Below are 8,439 nucleotides of genomic sequence, written 5' to 3'. Positions count from 1 at the left end.
GGGGTGGGTGGGTGGGGGAATGGGTTAGGTCGGGGGCTGAAGCCTCAGCAGGAGCATTGCTTCATCACGTGCAGAGGAGCCCAGGAGCCCGTCAGACACCAGCAGCAGATGGGGTCCTACTGTCTACACTGGCAGCTGAGTTTTAACATGTCTGCATGTGCACATGCACAACGGGAATACTTAGTCACTGCGTAAGTTCAAGTGTAAGCAAAGCCAGCATGATAACCACCTGCTGCTCCCCGAATCCATCATCTGCACTGGGAGAATCAGAGGACCACAGACCCGGGGACAGTTGATGGCACCGTTCTCCCGGCCAGCCTGCCCTGTTGCAAAGCCCAGGGTCTCCCAGCTGGAGGGCTTTGGGAAAATACCAGTAGGCCACGACCCCAGCCCTGCCATTGGGAGGCGCAGGACCCTGGGGCCACGGAGATGAGACAGCTCACAGAGGGGTCCTCCTGGGGGAGGACCCCTCTGAGATGGGTCTTCAGACCTCGCGGAGGCGTGGGCTGAGGGGCCACGGCAGGTCTATGCAAAGGAAGAGACACCCGGCGGAGTGTGGCAACCACCACATCTGAGCCCGACTTGTACATGAAAAATGCAAACATAAGCTCTGCTGGAGGCAATGACCCTTAAACACCCAGGGGAGGTAAAGACCACAGCGACGATTCTGTAAAAAGCGGGCCCAACACATTCAGAAAGTGCAGCTGGACCGCTTCCCCAGAGCTGAGTTCAGGAACGAGGGGTTTCTGCTTCGCCCCCCACCTCTTCTGACCACTGTTGAGAACATCTACTCTTGCCACTGCTATTCAACACTGTACTGGAAATTCTAGCCAGGGTCATTAGGCCACAGAAGAAAATAAAAGGCATCCACACAGGAAAGGAAGAAGCAAAACTACCTCTATTTGCAGATAGCATGATCTTAAATATGGAAAATCCTGAAGGATCTCCCCCAAAACTATCAGCACCAGGGTTGCAAGATACAAGATCAATATACAAAAGTCAATTATATTTCTAAACAATGAACGATATGAAAATGAAATGGAGAAAACAATCCCATTTGCAATAGTATCAGAGAGTATAAAATACCTAGGAATAAATTTAACCAAGGAGGTGAAATACTTGTACACTGAAAAAACTATGAAACACTGTTGAGAGAAATTAAAGACGACCCAAAGAAACAAAGACATCCTATGTTCATGGATTGGAAGACTTACTATTAAGATGGTAATACTGCCCTAATTGATCTGTAGACTCAATGCAGTCTCTATCAAAATTCTCTACAAAGCTTCCAGCTGCCTTTTCAAATGGACAAGTTGATCTTAAGATTCATATGGCATTGCAAGGGACCCCAAATAACCAAAATAATCTCGAAAAAGAAGTACCAGGTCGAAGACTCACAAGTTCTCATTTCAAAACTGATTACAAAGTTACAGTAACCACAATAGTGCAGTACTGGGATAAGACAGACATATAGATCAATGGGATAGAATTGAGCATCCAGAAATAAACCCATACATCTAGGGTCAACTGATTTTCAACAAGGGTGTTTACACCAGTTAATGGAGAAAGAATACACTCTTCAACAAATGGTGCTGGGATAAATAGATAGTCACGTGCAAAAGAATGAAGCAGGACCCTTACCTCACAGCATATACAAAAATCCACTCCAAAGGGATCAAAGAACTACATGTAAGAGCTAAAAACTATAAAACTCTTAGAGGAAAACATGAGGTAATCACATAAAATAAGGTTATCTCCATGACCTTGGATTTGGGAATAGAATCTTAGATATGACACCAAAAGCACAAACAAAAAATAAAAGATAAAAACTATTAAAAAAGATAAATTGGACTTCATCAAAATTAAAAACTTCTGTACGTCAAACGACACTATCAAGAGAGCAAAGAGACAACCCACGGAATGGGAGAACATATTTGCAAATCATGTATCTAATAAGGGTCTTATATCCAGAATATTATAAAGAACTATGGAGACACAACAACAAAATGATAAAATGACACGATTAAAAAATGGGCAATGAACACAACATTGTTAATCAGCTATGCTCCAATACAAAATAAAAAGTTTAAAAAAATGGGCAAAGGCCTGGAATAGGCATGTCTCCAATAAGCACATAAAAAGATGCTCAACATCATTAGTCATTACGGAAATACAAACTAAAACCACAGTGAGATACCACTTCACACCCACTAGGATGGTTATTAAGAGAAAAAAGAAAAGTAACAAGTGTCGGTGAGGATGTGGAGAAACTCAAACCCTCCTCAGTTGCTGGTGGGACTGCAAAATGGTTCAGCTACCGTGGTAAACAGCTGTTAAAATATAAACTCAGTTAAACCACATGACCCAGCAATTTCACTGTACCCAAGATAATTGAAAACAGGTGTTCAAACAAAAACTTGCTCATAGCAGCCTGATTCATAACGCAAAAAAAGCAGAAAAACACAAATGTCAGTCACCGATGAATGGATAAACAAGACACGGTCCATACATACAATTGAATATTATTCATCCCTAAAAAGGAATGAAGTTTTGACATATGTTACAATGTGGATGAGCCTTGAAAACATGATGCTTAGTGAGAGAAGTCAATAACAAGAGGCCACGTGTTGAGTGATTCCATTTGTATGAAATGTCCAAAACAGGCAAATCCAGAGACAGAAAGCAGATTAGTTACCCTGGGGCTGAAGGAGGAGGGAATGGGAGGTGACTACTAACTGGTACAGGGTTCCTTTGGGGGTGATGAAAATGTTCTGGAACTCGACAGGGTAATGTTTACAGAACATTGTGAATGTACCAAATGCCACTGAATTACATGATTAAAATGGTGCATTTTATGTTATGTGAATTTTACCTCAATAAAAACTATACAACTGGGCTTCCCTGGTGGCGCAGTGGTTGAGAGTCTGCCTGCCGATGCAGGGGACACGGGTTCGTGCCCCGGTCCGGGAAGATCCCACATGCCGCGGAGCGGCTGGGCCCGTGAGCCATGGCCGCTGAGCCTGCGCGTCCGGAACCTGTGCTCCGCAACGGGAGAGGCCGCGACAGTGAGAGGCCCGCGTACCGCAAAAAAACAAAACAAAACAAAAAAAACTATACAACTAATTAAAAAGAACTTTAGTCTTTCTTGCAATTTGAATGGATCTTTCACCCACATGCATGGTTTTGTTAACAACATGCACTGGTCACTTGGAAAATATTGGTTCACTGAGTTTGCAGATCTTCCAAATGTTGATCCATTTCATCACACGGTATTGAAAAAAGTCACATTGGTTAATATCACTACCAACAACTTCAGCAAGATACCAGTTTTCCAAAATTCTATTTTTTTGTTTTTTTGGTTTGAGAACATATTGACAATAGACCCTGTCGTGTTTTCCTCGATATGTCAAGCTCACAACCGTTCAGTTTTGAGAAAATGTGTACCACATCTTCGTTGTCTGAATAATCATAATTTGTCTGTCCTCCTTTCAAGGAAAAATAGTGTTTCATGAAAAAAGTAGCTCATTCTACTCACAAGCCATTTGCCCATGAGCTTTTCCTCAAGACTGTCATCGTACTTTGGGAAGCAGAAGCACTTTTCATCACACAGAATATTAAAGTGTTCCCGAGGATTGAGATTTAATAAAATTCATCATTTTTACTGCCTCATCAGGGAATTCCTGAGTAAAACTAGCATTTGGTATTTCTTTTTTTTTTTTTTTTTTAACTGTGCGCGCATGATGGTGAGGATTATAGTGACTTCTAGAGACTCCGATGTGTCTGCTCTGATTTGTGCGCAGCTGTGTCAGCCGTGCTGGTTTTGCATCGTCGGGGCAAATGTCAACACAGGGAAAACAGCAACGAATGGGTTAGTATTATTATGAAAACAGTTTCGATCTCGTGGAGCTCCTGAGAGGGTCCTGGGGACACCCAGAAGTTTGCCAGACATGTGTAAGACTGCTGAAAATCGTGCAGTTCGGAGTATTGCGGGAAAGAATACAAATGAACTTTGGCTTTATAAGACCATCCTCAAAACCCCACAGCTATTAAACAGGGTCAGAAGAAGCCCACTGATACCTTAAATTAACTTAATACACAGTGGAACCTCCCAAGGTGTTCACTGCGTTTTAAAATTAAGACGTCAGGTAAACCTCTGAAGGTGATGAAGTTCAGGAAAACGTCACCAGTCCCTGAAGTTCAGATGGAGGGGTTGGTGCCCGGGAGTTAGGACCGGAGGCGCAGCGCAGTACATCCAGCAGAGGGCGCTGTGGCGCCGCCTCCCAGCTCCAAGCTGAGGCCGTCCAGCATCCTTGAAAAAGGAGCATCTATCTCACGCTTGAAGTCTGGGGGCTGGAGTGGGAGGCTTCCTTACAGACCTGACCGAGGGATTCTTACTGCACAAGTACAAAAGGCTTGATAAGTCCTCTCAGTGGCTGGAAAAGTTAGTGTTTAAGCTTTAGATATACTTAAAATGGAAATTAAATTTATACTTGACTGGAGTTTAATTTTTTGTTATTTAAAAAATTTTATCAGGGCTTCCAGGGTGGCGCAGTGGTTGATAGTCCACCTGACGATGCAGGGGACACGGGTTCGTACCCCGTTCCGGGAAGATCCCACATGCCGCAGAGCGGCAAGGCCCGTGAGCCATGGCCGCTAAGCCTGCGCGTCCGGAGCCTGTGCTCCGCAACGGGAGAGGCCACAACAATGAGAGGCCCGCCTACCGCAGGAAAAAAAAAAAAAAATTTTATCAAAGTGGTACCTGCACAGGCTCACATGTCAAACTGTAAGGAAGAGCCAAGGATAGACGCAGAGATGTCCCCTCGCCACCCCAGGGCCAGGCAGCTTTCCCTAAAATCGTTTCTGTTTTCTGAGCTTCTCAAAGATTTCACTCCATCTTGGTATTATGCATACACTTGTCTACCTATTTCTTGACTTATCAGGAGCTTCACCTTTATTTCTGATCGCGTGCAGTGCAGCCCATATTCCTTTTTATTGGCCGTTTAATTTCACTGGTTTCCGCTGCATGAATTACTAGCAGAATGCCTGGGGAAAAGGGCACACACATATCATGCTTTAGGCGTTTGGGAGAAAGGAGGGGAGAAAATGCCTAACGACTTGTGATCAAAGATACAGCGTTTCAAGAACTCAACGTGATAGCAGAGCGCAGATACGTTTTATTAACTCCCAAGTATATTAAAATTAGTTGGTTATTTAAAAATGTTTAAAGGAATTTTAAAAACTCCTTTCCTTCCATGTATAATCCTAGAAAAATTTTACCTGACATAAGGACTAGATTTGTGTCTTCTAAGTGAGGGTGGAGGTTACTTCTCCTCTGAATTCATTAGCATCCACTCTAATGGCCATTCCATTTATAACACAATAACCTCGTTAAAATGACCTGCCAGGACTTCCCTGGTGGCACAGTGGTTAAGAATCCTCCTGCCAATGCAGGGCACACGGGTTCGAGCCCTGGTAGGGGAAGACCCCACATGCCACGGAGCAACTAAGCCCGTGGGCCACAACTACTGAGCCCGCGTGCAAGGAGAAGCCCGCGCACCACAACGAAGAGTAGCCCGGCTTGCCACAACTAGAGAAAGCCCGCGTGCAGCAACGAAGACTCAACACAGCCAAAAAAAAAAAAAAAAAAAAAAAAAAAAGACCTGCCAGGTCAAGGTCACCCCTGCAAAGGACCAGCAATGACCAGTAGTATCAAAGCAACACCTTTATCTCCAGGCTGGGTCTGCCATAATTTGATATCAGGACCATGGCTCCTGGGCCAGAAGTGGGAAGGGGGAGGGGATGCTCCTGGAAAACCAGGGAGAAGTGGGGGTGAGGACAGAAAACTGCTGCAGTAAACGTCCCGTCCTAAAATACAGCTTATTATGTGACCACAGAAGGAGAAAATAAACGTTTAAATGTTTTATGAAAGCTTTTGGAGCTTTTAAGAAAATGGAGAGTATTTAAAAGAACCAAAGTGTCATGGCTGGAGTTTTGAGGGCAGGGATAGAAATCACAGAATTCTTCCTGGAGAAAGGAAACAGCTGCAGTTAAGGGCCAGGTGGGAGGATGGAGAGAAGGGCAGGGCTCACCACTGGGGAGATGGGGAGGCTGGCTGGGGGAAGTGGGCATTTTCGATTTGTCCAGTTTTATTTTGCTAATTAAACATTAAAAATTATGTAGTAATATTATATGCACTTGCCATACAAAAACCCGATTAGGCCAGAGACATACCAGTCTCCTTCCAGGGCCAGGACTGGGGTGGCGCCCATGAGGCGCCCACGGCACCAAACTGAAGGAGGCGCTCATTGTCAAGGTCGTGCCATGGGAGGGTCAGCCCCCGGAGGGGAGCAACTCACTAAATTTGGTGCCCTGGGCACCTCGCTTGCCCTGCCCCATCCCAGCCCCACCTCAGCTTCTCCCCAGCCTCCACCAACTCCCACTCAGGAGAGGAAGCCTCTCCCTTCCCTAACAGCCCAGTGTGCGTCCATGAGGGGGCGTGGCTGTGTGCCAATAAAACTTCATTTACAAAACCAGGCCCCCCCACCCCACCCCGCAGGATTTGGCTGGAGGGCAGCACTCTGCCTCCTCGGCCCCCAGAGATTCGCTAAGCAATTGTAAATCACTCACACAATTGCATTGTATGGATTATACTTTACCGCTAAACTGATTTTTTAAATTTTTAGGTAGAGAGGGGATCGTTGCACAGCACCATGGATGTCCTAAATGCTACCGAATTATGCACTTTAAAATGGTTAATTTTATGTTATATGAATTTTACCTCAATAAAAAATGTATAAGGTAATGCATGCATGTGGTTAAAATTCGAATAGAAGAAAAAGGTATAAAAAAAGCAAGTCTTCCTCTTTTCTTTCTACCTCACGGAGATAATCATTTTTGGTAATCATTTTTAACAGCTAACATGTTTAGTTCTTCTTGTAGTTTCTAGAACTTTAAAAAATATAGTTCTACTTCTTAATTTACCAATTGAAAATTTTTTAACTTTTAAGTTTGGAAATAACTCCAGATTTTAAAAAAAGTTGCAAAAATAGCACAAAGCATTCCCATATGCCCTTCAGCCAGGCTCCCCAAATGTCAACATCTTCCGTGACCCGGAAATTAACCCCCACTCAACACTGTTAACCGATCCGAATCACTTGATGAAAGTCCTGTTTGTGGACCAGGATCCAATCGGGGGTCACACACTGTGCTCATTTACATACGGAGCCACAAAGAAAATAGCAGGAACACAAGGAACAGATGAAGGAAATTAGGAAGAGGCTTTTATTAGATGGATGACCCATGTAGCCCTTGACATGGTAAGTGGGTTTGTGTTACTCTAAACAGGATGATGACTTCGATGGTAAGTTAATTGAGACTTTTCAGAATAAGAATCGGAGTGCTTTCCTGTACGCATTCTTTAATTTTGTCACTTAAAGCAGAGCAGAGATGAACTTTAGATAGATCTTTCAAAGGGGAACTGCTCTCACCTTTGCAAAGAAACTTGCAAAAACAGATTCAAAAGTGATGATATTGGGGCTTCCCTGGTGGCTCAGTGGTTAACAATCCGCCTGCCAATGCAGCGGGACACGGGTTCGAGCCCTGGTCCGGGAAGATCCCACATGCCGCGGAGCAACTAAGCCCGTGTGCCACAACTACTGAGCCTGCGCTCTAGAGCCTGTGAGTCACAACTACTGAACCCGCGAGCCACGACTACTGAAGCCCGTGCGCCTGGAGCCCGTGCTCTGCAACAAGAGAAGCCGCTGCAATGACAAGCCCGTGCCCCGCAACGAAGAGCAGCCCCCGCTCGCCGCAACTAGAGAAAGCCCGCGCACAGCAATGAGGACCCAATGCAACCAAAAATAAATTTTTTTTAAAAAGTGATGATATCATTAGATGTTTGTCAAAACCCATAGAACGTACAACATAGGGTGAACCCTGATGTCACCAAGGGCTTTAGTTAATAATGATAATGGGTCAATATTGGCTTATTGGCTGTAACAAATGCACCAAACTTAGATGCTAATAATAAGGAAAACTGCGTGGCGTACAGGGTGGGGCATTACAGGAATTCTCTGTACTTTCTGCTCGATTTTTCTGTAAACCTGAAATTGCTCTAAGAGAAAGTCTATTAAAAGGATAAAAAGTGATGATGAATTATTTATTTGTTTGTTTGTTTGTTTGTTTGTTTTTGGCCGAGACACCGGGCTTGCGGGATCTTAGTTCCCCAACCAGGGATTGAAACCATGCCTCCTGCAGTGGAAGCACCGAGTCTTAACCACTGGACTGCCAGGGAAGTCCAATGATGAATATTTTAGAGAAAAAGCGGATGTACTACTGGCGAAACTCCTTTATCAAATAATGTGCGGGGGCTTCCCTGGTGGCGCAGTGGTTGCGCGTCCGCCTGCCGATGCAGGGGAACCGGGTTCGCGCCCCGGTTTG

General features: G+C 44.6%; 1 protein-coding gene across 1 annotated transcript in view; it reads right to left on the bottom strand.

Moving 5' to 3' along the window:
- Positions 1 to 8,439, bottom strand: part of RFX2 (regulatory factor X2) — a 49,022-nt gene that overhangs the window by 26,426 nt on the left and 14,157 nt on the right. The gene's annotated exons all lie outside the window — the stretch shown is intronic.

This window comes from Physeter macrocephalus, chromosome 2, assembly GCF_002837175.3.
Source record: "Physeter macrocephalus isolate SW-GA chromosome 2, ASM283717v5, whole genome shotgun sequence".
In the NCBI taxonomy this organism is placed as follows: Eukaryota; Metazoa; Chordata; class Mammalia; order Artiodactyla; family Physeteridae; genus Physeter; species Physeter macrocephalus.
The sequence above is the reverse complement of the archived record's forward strand: the minus strand, read 5'-3'. Positions and strand labels throughout refer to the sequence as shown.